This window comes from Molossus molossus, unplaced genomic scaffold, assembly GCF_014108415.1.
Source record: "Molossus molossus isolate mMolMol1 unplaced genomic scaffold, mMolMol1.p scaffold_m16_p_2, whole genome shotgun sequence".
NCBI lineage: Eukaryota > Metazoa > Chordata > Mammalia > Chiroptera > Molossidae > Molossus > Molossus molossus.
Genome location: NW_023425355.1, coordinates 85,104,742 through 85,118,648, shown reverse-complemented (window position 1 = coordinate 85,118,648; position 13,907 = coordinate 85,104,742). Strand labels below are relative to the sequence as shown.

Sequence of the window (13,907 nt, the reverse complement as noted above, 5' to 3'; positions counted from 1 at the left end):
AGGAAGGAAATAGTAATGATCAGAGCAGAAATAAACAACATAAAGACCAAAAAAACAATTCAAAGGATCAATGAAACAAAGAGCTGGTTTTTAGAAAAGATAAAAAAGATTTATGGACCCTTAGATAGACACGCCAAGAAACAAAGAGAGAGAACCCAAATAAACAGAATCAGGAATGAAACAGGAGCGGGAACAACTGACACCACAGAAATACAAAAGATCATTAACAACTACTATCAACAATTACATGGCGAAAATTCAACAATCTAAGTGAAACAGACAAATTTCTAGAAACACATAGTCTCCCCAAACTGGATCAGAAGACATAGATAACTTGAAGATACTAATAACAATAGAAGAAATTGAAGATGCAATCAAGACTCTCCCAGGAAACAAATGCCCAGGCCCGGATGGCTTCATGGGGGAGTTTTACTGAGCATTCAAAGAAGAACTAACACCCACTCTCCTCAGACTACTTCAAAAAATTCAAGAAGAAGGAAGACTTCCAAACTCGTTTTATGAAGCCAGCATAATTCAAATTCCAAAACCAGAAAAAGACACTACAAAGGAAGAAAACTACAGGCCAATATCCCTGATGAACATACACGCCAAAATCCTGAACAAAATACTAGCAAATTGGATCCAGCAATACACCAAAAAAATTATCGACCACGACCAAGTGGGATTCATCCCAGGGATGCAAGGCTGGTACAATATTCGCAAACCAATAAACGTGATACACCACATAAATAAAATGAAGAATAAAAACCACAGGATCATATCAATAGATGCCAAAAAAGCCTTCGACAAAATCCAGCATCTATTTGTGATAAAAACGCTCAGCAATGTGGGACTAGAGGGATCATATCTAGACATAATAAAGGCCATATATGAAAGACCTACAGCCAACATCATACTCAATGGGCAAAAACTTACAGCATTTCCTTAAGAACTGGAACAAGGCAAGGATGCCCACTTTTGACACTCTTATTTAACATAGTACTGGAAGTCTTAGCCACAGCAATCAGACAGGAAGAAAAAATAAAAGGGATCCGAATTGGAAAGGAGGAAGTGAAACTGTCATTATTTGCAGATGACATGATACTATACGTAGAAACCCCTAAAGACCCCATCAAAAATTTACTAGACTTAATAAATGAATTTGGAAAAATAGCAGGGTACAAAATTAACATCAAGAAATCAATGGCATTCCTATACACTAACAATGAACTCATAGAAAGAGAAACTAAGAAAACAATTCCATTTACCATTGCAGCAAAAAAATTCAGATACCTAGGAATAAACTTAACCAAAGAAATAAAGGACCTATTCACAGAAAACTACAGGTCATTGAAAAAAGAAATAGAGGAAGATATAAGAAAGTGAAAGCACATACCTTGTTCATGTATTGGGAGAATTAACATCATTAAAATGTCCATATTACCCAAAGCAATCTATAGATTCAATGCAATCCCCATCAAAATACCAATGGCATACTTCACAGAATTAGATCAAATACTTCCAAAGTTCATATGGAACCAAAAAAGACCTCACATAGCCACAGCAATCTTGAAAAAGAAGAACAAAGTTGGAGGAATCACATTACCAGATTTCAGGTTATACTACAAAGCCACTGTAATCAAAACAGCCTGGTACTGGCACAAGAACAGGTATATAGACCAGTGGAACAGAACTGAAAACCCAGAAATGGACCCAAGGCAATATGCTCAATTAATATTTGACAAAGGTGGCAAGAGCATACAGTGGAGTAAGGACAGCCTCTTTAATAAATGGTGCTGGGAAAATTGGACAGCTACTTGCAGAAAAATTAAACTACACCATCAACTTACACCCTACACAAGAATAAACTCAAAATGGATAAAAGACTTAAATGTGACTCATGAATCCATAAAAATCCTAGAAGAGAATGTAGGCAACAAAATTTCAGACATCATACGCGGCAGAATTTTCACTGATACATCACCTAAGGCAGTAGAAACAACGGATAAAATGAACACATGGGACTACATCAAACTCAAAGGCTTCTGCACAGCGAAAGATACAATCATCAAAACGGAAAGGCTACCCACTGTATGGGAGAGCATAATTGCCAATGATATATCAGCTAAGGGGTTAATTTGCAATATATATTGAGTGCTCATACATCTCAACAAAAGGAAGACAAAGAATGCAATTAAAAAATGCCAGAGGATCTGAATAGACACCTCTCAAACAGGACATACAATTTGCTAAGAGACTTATGAAGAAATGCTCAACATCACTAATCATCAGAGAGATGCAAATTAAAATAACAATGAGGTATCACCTCATACCTGTCAGAATGGCCACCATCAACAAATCATCACACAACAAGTGTTGAGGAGGGTGTGGAGAAAAGGGGACTCTAGTACACTGTTGGTGGGAATGCAGACTGGTGCAGCCACTATGGAAAACAACATAGTGTTACCTCAAAAAATTAAAAATTGAACTTGCTTTTGACCCAGCGATCCCACTTCTAGGAATATACCCTAAGAAGCCTGAAACACCAATCAGAAAGAATATATGTACCCCCATGTTTGTAGCAGCACTATTTTCAATAGCTAAGATATGAAAACAGCCCAAGTGTCCATCAGTAGACAAAAGGATAAAAAAGCTGTGGTACATATACACAATGGAGTATTACTCAGTCGTAAGAAAGAAAGATCCCTTATCCTTTGAGACTACATGGAGGGACCTGGAAAGTATCATCCTCAGTGAAACAAGCTAAGCAGAGAAAGACAAGTATCATATGATCTCACTTATTTGTGGAATACAATGAACATAACAGTCTGAGTAATGGGGTAGTCCCAGAGACGTGGAAGTGGGGTACAGACTGACAATCCCCATAAGAGGTTGTGGTGGGGCAGATATTAACCACAGAACTTATATTCATGTATGTATGAACAGTGGACATGGACAACAAAGCTGAGGACAGGGCAGGGAGGGATGGGGAGGGGGTGAATCAGTGCGAGGAAAAGGAGAAACATCTGTAACAAAAATTAATTAATTAAAAAAAAGATTAATACTGTACTCAAAGTACCACTGCTATTTGGTGGGAGACATGAGGTGGATGTGACAAAGAGAAGAATTATAGTGCAATTTATTTTAGAATGGTGGTTAACAGTTCCATTTAACTTTCAAATTGGAAGACATTATCTTCCCTGATAAAGGAAAAAATATATGATACTTCTCCCACCACAGCAGTAGAAGATGATTTGTAGTAAGTCCCATATAGACAGAAGTAGATTCATAAAATACTTTGCAAAATTGGAACAACATTTATTTGTACATGATGAAAGTACGAAATTTCTTAGAATTTTACATAAAGTTTTCTCCAAATGTCATACTAGGTTTCATGTAAAATGGAAATGGAAAAGACTTTTTGGAATAATCATTAGTAACATATCAAAATATAATAATTTAAAAATATGATAAAATTGAGAGGCATTGATGCAGGACTTACATGGAATAATTTCTACATCAATTTTTGCTAAGAATTTTGCCCACACTTAGAGAGCTTGATGTTGAAGAGCAGAAATCAAACCTTACCTTGATTTTGATCATTCGTATTCTTTTATTTATTTATTTTGTAATGATTTTTTATTTTTATTAATTGATTTATTTTTGTTACAGATGTTTCTCTTTTTTCCCTTCAGACACTCTCCTCCTGATCCTGTCCTCCCAGCATTGTTGTCTATGACCTTTGGTTATGCATACATGCATATAAGTTCCACGGTTTATCTCATCCTCCTCCCCCCTTCCCCTGCTCCCTCCAGTAAGGTTTGCCAGTCTAAAGCATACCGGCTTGCATTTTTTTTATTGGGAGTAGATTTAGTTTATTTCAGCTAATCTTTATTGTTTTCTTTATGATCTCTCCAAAAGGAAACAAACAAACAAGAGCAACAATAAACTTCAAATACCGCTCCAGAAGAGAAACATGAACTTAATATTCATCTGAAAACTCAAAGGATCATTATACAGAAATCTGCAGTTTTTGTTCTGTATATCTCCTGCCTCTGTGGTTAACTGTTTTTTTTTATGGATGTTTCATCCTCCCCAAATGCTGATTTTTGCTTAAGGAAACAAAAATCATCAAGATTTTTGCTTCATACTATTTTTGCTTCATTTCTCCATCCCTGTTACATGGTCCAGACATGCCTTCAGGCCTATAGCTGTGGTGGTTTTAATGCTCAGTTAATTTTCCTTAATTTGGAAATCACATTCCTAAACTGATTGTTTTCCACTGTCTGGAAACACTTGTGTATTTTCTTCAGTTTTATACCAGGCGAGAAAGTCTAGTATCAGTTCATCTGTCAAGCAAGTGGAGAATAGAACCCTCTTTGTAATTCATTTGTTATTTCTTTCTGAATGCCCAAATGTACTTTTCCCTATTTTTAAAATATAGTAACTTCTTCCAGATAGGTTCTCACCCTGAATGTTCTGTACTATTTTTTTCCTGAGATACAATATATCATTTTCATCTGCACAATCAGGCCTTTCTAAGCCTATTTTTTTTGGGGGGGGAGGGTCTTGCTTCATTCTTCAGGAACACTAGCTCTGTGTGAGTATGAAATCTTTTGTCTGGTTTTCAGGTATTGCTTTTAATATTTTATAATCTCTTTTGTGTTTTGCTTTTATTTAGTCATGCATTTCCATTAAGACTTTTTATATTTTCAATAGTTTATGTATAATTAAATTGTTTCTAATATGATCTTATATCTATACACTTTAGATATTTTTTTCTACTTATTTTCTGGTATTTACTAACTTTTCATCCCCATTATCACACAAGTTTTGAACTTCTGAATTCTTATTGGAATTCCATTTTCATTATACAATTAATGCTATTTGCAAATGTTTTCACACTGCAAAAAAAAATATCATGTAACCTGTCTTCTAATTCCTTGGATAATTTTTCCTGTGACAAAAGTATTCTTTTCTGGCTTTTTGTTTCTGTCCAATTACGTTTTAAATTAAAAATCACTTTTTTCTATTTTTGGATAATTTAATGTTTAGTTCTTTGAAATTATTACTTATCTTTCAATGGTGTCAGCTATATTTTTGGGGTATGAAAGAGATAATGATGTGAGAATGCCAATATCTTTTATATATTTCATATGCCAACTTCTTACCACAAATGTCTGTCCTTTTTCTCAAGTAGCATGTTTTCTCTGTTACTGGAATTCAAGTGATTGGTCTTTCACAGCAATCTCTTAAGCTGTGGGGTCTCTGTTGCATCCTCTAGTAATTGTTGTTTCCCTTCTGTCATTTATTCCATTTCACCTCTGGCGGTCCCAGTGATATATAAGGTTAGATCATAAATAAACATGTTTTATCGGTACGGTTTCTTCAAGTCCATGTCACATGCGATTTTGTAGGGACAATTTGAGTTTCTGTAGAGGTATTCTCTGTTTCTGTAGTTGTCTGCCCATCCTTCTATCTCTAATTACTTTAAAAGATTGTTAAATAGAACACTAAGGATAACAATAATTATTTTGGAAGAACTTTGAGTCTTTCTCAAGGTATAAAGAGGTACACTATGTCTGAATCTTCTCCCTTGTTTTGCTTTACATTCCAAATTGTTTTGCTTTACATTTCAAATTGTTTTGTAGACAAGTTTCAAAATTTCTGGATTGTAGTCGTGGTCTTCATGGCTTTGAGGACAGATCCATGCCCTCTATTCTCATTCTCACTCTCTTTCACTCCCTCTTTCCCTCCATCCCTTTCTTCCCTCCCTTCCACCCACCTCCCCTTTGTCGTTTCTAAGAACCAAAAATGTTCCCAAATCTTAAAACATTTTTCTACAAGATCTCGGGCTCTGTAGGGATCTGTGACTTCAATCTGCACATTTCTTTCTGTGATCATAGTGTAAGTAATTGTGGCCAAGAACCTGGGTATGGTAGTGACTTGTGAGGTGAGGGAAGATCTTTATTTCTGTAGTTTACCAATTTCCATGGTGAAAATATTCCCATCATGGCTGATTTTAAGCCAATATAATGCCAATGAATGTGGAAATGGGAAAAGATGTGAAAAGTTTGATACTGCATGCCTATGCAAACTGGTTCCAGCACACCACATCTAAGTATTCATGTATTGTTGTTGCTATAGTATTAACACAAGGTCTCTTACTGAGTTCTACGGTATTTGGGGGCCTTTTGAATATTATTTATTGCTAATAAGTAGCTTGGTAAAATTAATATTAAGATAAAATTAAAACTTAAAATATTCTCCTTTAATCTCTCCTTAGCTTTTTTACAGTAGTTATCTTAAAATTTTGTATTGTAAACCAAGTCTTCACATATTTAGATTTTTGCATTAAGTGCTTAATATATGCTATTTTGGTTTTCAAAATACACCATCTTTTTCCAATGCTTTGTAATCTTTTATTACTTTATATAATTATTTGGATACTCTGTAGGACAGTTTGGGTATTTTACAAAGAAAACGGCTGACTTGGACAAAGTCACAAAACAAATTCTGAACCAAAACAAATGAGAAATCCTAATTTTAGTTCTTCTGAGTGCCACTCATGGTACTACTTTGTGTCAGACATTTTATGAACAGAATGATAGAAAAGGTTTCTCAGAAAGTGTAGTTGACCCATTTATTGGTCTAAAATTCTTGAGCATTTTCAGAGGTATTAAACGGCAAGTCAGTTTATACATTATTAGGCTTGACTGAGAAAGATCTAATGACCAAGCTTATCACTACTTCTTTGCCTTTCAGCTTAAGATTGATCCATGAATATCAATTTGGTATTTTTTTTCTTCTTGCACTTTTTAGTAACATAATCCATTATGCATATGATGGGAGACATTCAGAGAGATTAAATAATTACCTCAAGGTTATACAGGTATTTTGTAAATTGCACAGTCAGGTTGATTCTAGTTCTATCTGAATCCAAACCTTTGTTGTTTTTTGTTTGTTTTTCTGTTTTTGTTTTTTCATTGCATTACACATTATATGTTTATTGTCTTATTTCTTATAATCTTTTGAAGATGAATATTTTACTCTAGAAATTTGAAAGTATCACTATTCATACTCAGACTTGAAAGTTTATCCAATAACAACTCTGTGTAATTGTTTGGAGATGTATCAACAAGACTATTCCAATGTTTTCATTTATAAAATGTTTTTAGCTACCTACAATTGAAAAATATATTAAGAATAGACAAATTCATAGAAACATAAATAGATTAGAGGTTATCAAGGGCTGTGTGCTTGGAGAAGTGGGGAGTGATTGCTTAGAGTTTCTGTTTGGGGTGATCAAATAATTTGGGAAATGAATAGTGATGGTTGAAACACATTATGAAGTAATTAAAGAAAATGAATTGTACATTTAAAATGGAAAATATTGTATTATGTATTTTTACAACAATTTTTAAAGAGAAATCAAGACTTAAAACCTCAAAAAACAAAAATTCACATTGTCATCATGGCACCTGCATTTGTAGAGTATTCTTTGGAAGTGCTTCAAATTACTTATAGCCTAGAGATTCTAAAGAAAAGTGTTTTACAAACATAGATAATTCTAATAAACATTTCTATATTTAAATGGAATGTCTTATAATTAAAGACAAATTATATATATTTCAATGATATTATTAACCATAAAATGGGTCTTTTGACTCATATCAATCAATGTGTTCATTTTCTACCAAAGCCAAGTAATTACCAGAATTTCAGTTTTGGTAAGGTTATCATAATGAGAAGAGTATTAATAATTAGACATAGACTTGAACTTGCAGTTACTTTGTACTTCTTCCCTAGATCTTATAGTAAGTACACTTACATTGACATTTTGCAATACTCTATAGGTGGTTTATCTTTTCTATTATGTGTAGAATTTATTAGTTTAACTCCTAAGTCTCATATTTAAACATTGTTATCTCAAAGAAACTTTCAAGATTTCCACAAACTAAGTTTGGCACTCCCCACTATTTTTGACCCCAAAGTTCCCTGTAACTCTCCATTACAGTACCTGGCCAACGTATTCATCATTATTGATAATTATCTGTTTAGTATCTGTACTCCTTGTAGGACTACATGTTACACAAGAATTAGGGTAAAACTTTGTTTGTTACTATCTTCCTTTAGTTTTTACTTTAGTTTTCTATTCATCCAGGAAGACATCTTGTTTTTTCTCTCAGGGCTGCTTCATGCCTAACCTTCTGCTTTATTTTGCCATTTATGTTCAGCTCAACATTATCCACAGAGTTCTTTCCTCATCAGTTCAATTACATCCCATCCATTCACTATTCCTGCATCCTCTATTACCTTTAATTAATTTCTAGATTAATCTACTTATGTGCTTTTTTTTAAACCTCTCTTTCAGGATATTGTAAGTTCAGTGACAGAAGATACTATATATAATTATTTTTATTGTTGAAAGTATTACAGATGTCTCCCTTTCCTCTCATTGAACTCCTCCTCCCCAATCCCAACCCCTCCTGCTTTCCCCAAACTAGTATCTGCATCCATTGGTTGTGCATATATGCATAGAGGATACCATATGTTTTTATGGTTTTTATGAGTCATTGCATTTATAATGCTTGGTTTAGAATTAAGCACATAATTGACACTCAACAAATGTGTAATGTCTGCATAACTGACGATCTACATAGGGTTATTTTTAGAAAAAGATGTGGGCATAAATAAATAAATAAAAGTGAATAGCATATAGATAATCCATATATCACACACACACACACACACACACACACACACACACATATTGAATTGCTTTATGGTGTTCTGTATATAGTACAGAACATGGTTAAATAATGGTCTTCTAATGAGAAATTTTACTATGGATAGCTTTTTAAAGTGGTACTTTAAGAGGGTTGATATATGGATCTCAACATCCTTCTGTATGCTCTAAACACTGAGGAATCCCTGTAGTTATTAGAGCGATAAATGGATACTCCTCTACTAGTCAATAAATATTCTGGAGATATGACTGTGCATTAATTAGTACTTTGAATTCTTGTTGCTTTACATGTTCAACCAATATATTTTGCTTGAAATATTGATTTTTTATATATATATATCTCTTGCAAAAGCTTTACCTCTGACCTTGAGATTTTCTTGCTTAAAGCAGTCATCCAAAGTTCTGAGAACTAAAGCATATTTACTTAGGGATTTTACTGTAAACGGAGATACAATAAACCTACTAAATGAAATCTGTCTTAATAGAATGGAAACTAGGTTTCAGGATTCAGTGACACAGCTGCAGTGGAATAAGCTCAGAGCTCATTTTTCTAAGTCTTTGTCTTACAAATTTGGTAAGATAAAATGTTTGGTGGGACTACACTGAAAAAAAAATTAAAGTCTATATGTTTTTAGAGATTAATTTCTCTTTAACAATTCCCTGGACTCATAGGAACAATATCTTGTCTTGGAAATATTTAAATTTTAAAATAATATTAATGGGATCAGATTAATTCACTCTCAGGTTTTGCCTGGCAATGGAAAAGGATAGGGTGTGTTAAGATGTTAAAATTTGTGACCTCCTTCAATTGGAGAAGTGGACCTTCTCCACTTCAAGGGAGAAGTTGGCATAAATGGATCGAGCTTCAGTAACGGATTTCCCAGCCCCCCCAGCCTGCTCACCCACACTTTAATCCTTGGGATGCAATGATAAGGCTGTTGTTCAGATCTATTGTTTGGAAATACGATCAGACACTGGACTTGTTCTTGAACAGTGTTTTAATTATTTGAAGACATGGAGTACTAGACAGAGAATGTTAATGGAAGTCTAAGGATTTTCAGAAATTCTTTGAGGTTATACCAAGTGGAAAGAGATATTCAAGTGAAACAGTAAAGAAGAAAGAGAAAACAAAGTCTGCTAAAGAAACTTCAAAAGCAAAGAAAGAAATTTTAAAAATCAAGGTAAATAGTTCTTATAAAGATGATTACTCTAAATAAAAGCAACCAAACAGGAAAAAGAGGATTCAGATTCATATTCAGATTCAGAATCTGAATTAGATTATTCATATTCAGAATCAGAGGAGAAAGTGCAGGTAGAAAGTGCCAAAAAGCAAGCAGAAAAATTGCCATTGTCTAAGCCTGGTAAAATTCCACAGCAGGATCCTGTTTACACACATTTCAGAAACAGATGAAGAAGATGACTTTATGTGTAAGAAGACAGCCTCTAAATCAAAAGAGAATGGAGGATCTATAAATAGTTATCTTGGAACATCAAACATAAAAAGGATTGAAGAAAACACTAAGACCAAGAATAAGTCCATATCGCCATTAACACTTACCCCTACATCAGTGCTTGATTATTTTGGAACTGGAAGTGTCTAAAATCAGATAAGAAGATGGTGGTAAGCTAAAGAAAAAGGCTAATGATTCCAGATTAAATTATGAAGCCATTGCCAAGCAATTGCAACTTGATGAAGATACAGAGCTGGAGAGACAAATGCATGAAGATGAAAAGTTTGCCAGAACGTTAGCCGTGTTGGATGAAGAACCTACGAGCAAAAAGGCTCTCAAAGACCCAGAAGAAAGAGAAACGTTTTCATCTGTTCAAATCTATTTAAGTAAAGCAGAAAAACATAAATATCCTTATAAAGAACAATTTATGGACGAAAGAAAGAACGAGTCTTAAGAAGCAAACTAAATGTGAAAGATTAAAAGAATCTCAGCAACAGTCCAAGTCATCAGCTCACAACATAGGAGAAACTTCTCCTAAAGCTAGTTCCAAGCTGATGCTTTTGGAAGAAAAAGGAAGATAGTTCTTCTAAAGAAATAGTCTATGTCCTTGAAAAGAAAAGAAAATACCATTGAATTGAAAGGAGTGACAAAAAGTTTTAAGAAAACGAAAATTTCTCCTGCTAAAAAAGAGTCTGTAAGTCCTGAAGATTCTGAAAAGAGATGCACTAATTATCAAGCTTATGAAAATTACATAAATAGAGAAGGTCCCAAAGCTCTGGGCTCCAAAGAAATACCAAAGGGAGCTGAAAACTGTTTGGAAGGCCTTATATTTGTAATCACAGGAGTGCTGGAGTTCATTGAAAGGGATGAAGTCAAGTCTCTAATCAAATGTTATAGAGGAAATGTCAGCAAGAAAACAAACTACCTTGTCATGGGTTGTAATGGTGGACAGTCCAAGAATGATAAGGCAGCAGCCATGAGGACAACAATTATTAATGAGAATGGCCTATTTGATGGGATTTGAACTATGCCAGGCAAGAAGTTCAAATATGAAACAGCAGTTGAAGCTGAGATGAATACAGGAAAGTCCAAATTGAGAAGAACACCTAAAAAAATTGTGCAAGGAAAAATAAAAGCAGTCAAACTAAGAAGGAATCAGAATCCAAATAGTGCCAATGGATTCCCAGAAAGAAAAGCACTGTGATGTCAGTGAAAAAGGAAACAAGTGTATTTCAGAGAGGCCTGGACTTCAAGGAGCAGGTGGCCGAGGAGACAAATAGTGATAGCCAGGTTAGGAATTTGGCTAATGACAGCAGTGAAAATAAAGTGGTAAATTTGCTCTAGGTGGATAAATATAAACCTTGCTGAAGACCATAACTGGACAGCAAGGTGACAACAAACTCTTACGCTGGCACAAGAGTCCATTGGAAGGTAGGAAACATGCAAAGTTTGGTAAATATGCCAGCAAAGATGATTGCACTAATTTTAAAGCAGCACTGCTCTCAGGCCCTTGAGGTGTTCGCAAAATAACCACAACCTCTCTGGTTTGTCAGGTATTGAAATATAGCTATGTGAAGCTGAATGCAAGTGACACTTGGAGTAAGAACAGTTTGAAGGAAATTGTTGCTGAGTCACTGAATATCAGCATCAAAGGCTTTTATTCAAGTGGAGTAGCCCCTTCAGCAAGCATGAAACATGCCCTCATCGTGGATGCAGTAGATAGCATGAAAGGCAATGAGGACAGAGGAGGAACTCTGGAATTAATTGGCCTGATAAAACATACAGAGATTCCCATGATTTGCATGTGCAATGATAGAAATTATCTTAAGATTTGCTCTTTGGTTTATCATTGTTTTGATCTTTGTTTTCAAAGACCTTGGGTTAAAAAGATTAAGGGTGCTATGATTTCTGTTGCATTTAGAGAGGGTTTGAAGATTACTCCTCTTGCTATGAACAGAATAATTGTGGGAGTCAATATAGAACAGGTTTTACACAACCTGAGCATGTGGTGTGTATGAAGCAAGGCACTCCCCTATGACCAGGCCAAGGCTGATTCTAAGAGAACCAGACAGGATATCAGTTTGGGCCCATCTGATGTTGCCTAGAAAGTGTTTGCAACTGGAGAGGAGACTGCTAATATGTTGCTTGGGACAAATTAGATCTTTTTTTTATGATTATTCAATAGCACCCTTCTTTGTCCAGAAGAACTGCATACATGTGAAGCCTGTAGATGCAGAGGGTGACATAGAAAAACACTTAATGTTTTAAGCAGAGCAGCAAACAGCATCTGTGATGGTGACCTGGTGGACCAGCAAATCTGGAGTAAGCAGAACTGGGGGCTTCTGCACACACAGACCATTTATGCCAGTACTTTTTCTGGAGAGTTAATGAGAGGGTCCATGGCCCAATTTTCCACCTTCCCAAGCTGGTTGAGTAAGCACTCGTGTACAGGTAAACACAATTGTCTTGTTCAGGACCTAGCATTGCATGAGTCTCAGAACTTACTCCAGCAAAAGGGCTATAAATATAGAATATTTGTCACATATAAGGGATGCACTTGTACAGCCCTTGCTCTCACAAGGGGTAGAAGGAGTACAAGAGGTTGTTGCCCTTATGGATGCTTATTATTTGATGAAAGAAGATTTTGAGAATATCATGGAAATGAGCAGCTGAGAAGAGAAGCCTAGTTTCTTATCCAAGCTGGATCCCAAAGTGAAAGCAGCCTTTACCAGAAGTTAGATTAAAGAAGTCCACTTCAGGCAGTGAAGACACCCAGACACAGCACAGGCCCAGTGCTGGATTCTGAGCACAGTGAAAACTTCCATCCATGAAGACGACTCCCAGTCTGATGAGACAGAGCAAGACTCTGTGGAAACTGATGTTATTATCAAGAAAAAAAGAAAATCTTCAAAACCTTCAAAATCAGAAAAAGATACGGAGTCCAGAAAAGGAAAAGGAAAGAGTTCCAAGAAATGAAATTGTTTTTCCCTTTTTACTTACCCTGCTGAACAGTCTAGCAGGTCTAAAGAATGCCTTGTTTTTTCCAAAGGAACCATAATAGAGCAACGAAGTGGTCCCATTATAAATAAAAGGTGGTACATCTAAAAGGATGTACCAGTAGGCTAATGTACACCTCTTATAGAGGTTGATGGGGCCGCTTGCGTCCTCCATTGTCCCTGTCAGTCTAATTTGTGCTTCAAATTGTGTATGATCAGAATTAGAAACTACATGTGGGCTTTGGAATTAGATTTTATTTAACAATAATATGCCTGAGAACAGTGGTACTAAGGCAACATTTATAAGCTTAACAATTTATCCTAATGGCCTTCAAAGGGCCAATGCTGATTTTTTTAAAGATAGTATTATGTGGTGAAATTTTGTAAAAACAAAACAAAAGGAAAAAAGATGTTAAAGTTTACCCAGCATAGTGTATAAAGTTTAAAGAATAAAGGTTTCACAGAGCTCATCTTCCCAAGCTAATCAAAATGCACAGAGGGGCAGGAAATTGCCTCAAGTCTTACAGTAAGTGAACAGCAGAGGCATTCTTTGAACACTGTAAACCTAGACTCAGTATGGCTTCTCCCCACTATATAGTCACACTCAGGAAAAGTCATTACTAGAACTGGTCCATTTAGAGGTTTTCATAAGGAATTGTCTGGGAAAAGTATTAAAGATTAAATAAGATGCAGCGAGTAGCAGACAGAATC

The 13,907-nt window shown here is 35.2% G+C and overlaps 1 pseudogene; it reads left to right on the top strand.

Moving 5' to 3' along the window:
* Positions 1-6,053: 6,053 nt before the first annotated feature.
* LOC118635370 lies at positions 6,054-13,176 on the top strand (annotated as a pseudogene).
* Positions 13,177-13,907: the final 731 nt, after the last annotated feature.